The 2,699-nt window shown below is 47.8% G+C and overlaps 1 protein-coding gene across 3 annotated transcripts in view; it reads left to right on the top strand.

The window, feature by feature from the left end:
* Positions 1 to 2,699, top strand: part of FDFT1 (farnesyl-diphosphate farnesyltransferase 1) — a 45,305-nt gene that overhangs the window by 36,156 nt on the left and 6,450 nt on the right. The gene's annotated exons all lie outside the window — the stretch shown is intronic.

Consider the following 2,699-nt stretch of genomic DNA (forward strand, 5'->3'; position numbering starts at 1 on the left):
GTGCTGGGATTACAGGCTTGAGCCACCGCGCCCAGCCGAAATTTTTTTTTTTTAAGACAGTCTCGCTGTATTGCCAGGCGCCAGGCTGGAGTGCAGTGGTGCGATCTTGGCTTACTGCAGCCTCCGCCTCCTGGGTTCAAGCAATTCTCCTGCCTGTGCCTCCTGAGTAGCTGGGACTACAGGCATGTGCCACTACGCCCAGCTAATTTTTGCATTTTTAGTAGAGACGGGGTTTCACCATGTTGGCTAGGATGGTCTCGGTCTCTTGATCCTCCCGCCGCAGCTTCCCAGAGTGCTGGGATTATGGGCGTGAGCCACTGCGCCTGGCCGGGGAGAAATATTAATACTTAGGTTGATTTGATTTAGAAAAATCTCTGAAGATTTCTTAAGTCTTAAGCAATAGAACCTGATAATGGTTTTAGTTTCAGCAGTAAGGACATTTTACAAATAAAGTTTTTTTAGACAGAGTCTCGCTCTGTTGCCCAGGCTCGAGTGCAGTGGCACAATCTCGGCTCACTGCAACCTCTATCACCCAGATTCTCTTGCCTCAGGCCCTGAGTAGCTGGGATTACGGGCACACGCCATCAAGCTCAGCTAATTTTTGTATTTTTAGTAGAGACAGGATTTCACCATGTTGGTCAGGATGGTCTAGAACTCCTGACTTTGTGATCCGCCAGCCTCGACCTCCCAAAGTGCTGGGATTGCACTCATGAGCCACCGCACCTGGCCGCAAATAAAATAAATGAAAACATTTTGTATGAAGTCACAAGCTGTCTGGCCTCTTGCTGGTGTCCAGATATGAACACTGATCCTATTTCTCCTCAGTGATGACATCTGTCCCTTGCAGTAGGAAAGGAGGAAACATTTACTGTCACCCTTGGACTTAGTGTTGTAGCTAGCATGCACCTGGAAGGGACTTGCCAGAGGATCTCCTCCTGCGCCTCCAGTGCTTCAGTGAAGACTTGGAGTGCGGCCCAGGTCTTCCTGAGCAGGTGGCCACCCTCTGCAAGGCCCTCCACCCCACTCTGGAGCAATCTCCACTTCAAACCAGCCTGGACGCCTGTCAGCTGGGGAGAAGATCAACCTGCTATTTTGGGATAGAAATAAATACTAAGCCAAACAGCCAGAAACCCTCATTCCCCTCTCTGCCAAAGTGAATTCCTTGGCAGTTCATGTCTCTGCATGTGGCTCAGTCAGAGCATCACCAGGCTCTTCAGGCCTTGGGTGCCTCGAAGCTCAAGGGTGGTCCACAGGCAGCAGCCGCCAGGCATCACCTGGGAGCTCGTTAGACATCAGCCCCCACCGAAACGTATCAAATCAGAATCTGCCTTTTTTTGTTTTTTTCCAAATGATATTTTTGCTTTAATGGGGTTTAGATGTTCATAGGTGAGAGTTTTAAATGATTATCAAGCTGATTCCATACTCTGCTGTTGTAAGTGCAACTGCTGAGACCTGCAAGTCCCACATGGACTCGCAGAGGAGCTGCTGTAGCAGAGCGCTGCACGAGCTCATTCACCAGTAAACATTTCTAGGAGCCTGTGTCATTTCATCATCAGGCCAGGCTCTGCGGCTCACACCTGTAATCCCAACACTTCGGGAGGCTGAGGCAGGCAGATCACTTGAGGTCAGGAGTTCAAGACCAGCCTGGCCAATATGGCGAAACCCCATCTCTGCTGAAAATACAAAATTTAGCCAGGCGTGGTGGTGTACACTTGTAATCCCAGCTACTCGGGAGCCTGAGACATGAGAATCGCTGCAACCCGGGCAGTAGAGGTTGCAGTGAGCTGAGATGGCACCACTGCACTCCAGCCTGGGCAACAGAATGAGACCCTTTCTCAAAAAAACTACAAAAGTCTTTATTTGACTTCAGCTATATGCCAGGCATGTAGATGAAAAGTCTGCGAAGACCTGTCCTTGACAAGCAGATGTATGTAATTCCTTGACTGAGGCTGGTAGGTCCTTAAGACCTGAATAATTGAGTTGGCAGAAACCTGTGTGCCTTCAAGTAAATGGAGAGTGGGGTTTGGGCTAGCAACAAAGCATCTAGAAGGTCCCTTTGGCCTTATTCACCTTATCTCCTGGAAGGGCATGTTAAAGTGCTTTTGGAGTTCTCTTTTTAAAAAAGCATTTTTTTGGTTTGTTGTTCGTGTTATTCACTTGGGTGCCAGCAATCGATTCCAAATAAGCAAATCTTTTTTCACAAAAGGATATAAGGTGGCTTATTATAACAGGTAACAAAGTACAAGTAGGTGAGAAAGTAAAATGAAGAACTAAAGTTACAGGAGCCACAGAATTAACCCAGAAATGAATAAGTGTGTAGTTTGGTGCTGATGTTATCATCCCTTATTTGTACGTTGCTTGTACGGTTGCTCTGAAAAGGTTAAGTCTTCAATTTTAAAAAATGAAATCTCACCGAGCATGGTGGCTTATGCCTCGAATCCCAGCACTTTGAGAGGCTGGGGAGGTGGATCACTTGAGGTCAGGAGTTCGAGACCAGCTGACCTATGTGATGAAACCCTGTCTCTACTAAAAATACAAAAATTAGCTGGGCATAGTGGTGGGTACCTGTAATCCCAGCTACTCAGAAGGCTGAGGCAGGAGTATCATGTGGACTTCGGAGGCGGAGGCTGCAGTGAGCCAAGATTGAGCCAGTGAACCCCAAGCCTGGGCAACAGAGCGAGACTCCATCTCAAAAAAAA

The sequence above is a fragment of the Cebus imitator genome, unplaced genomic scaffold (genome assembly GCF_001604975.1).
Source record: "Cebus imitator isolate Cc_AM_T3 unplaced genomic scaffold, Cebus_imitator-1.0 Scaffold125, whole genome shotgun sequence".
NCBI classification, from domain to species: domain Eukaryota; kingdom Metazoa; phylum Chordata; class Mammalia; order Primates; family Cebidae; genus Cebus; species Cebus imitator.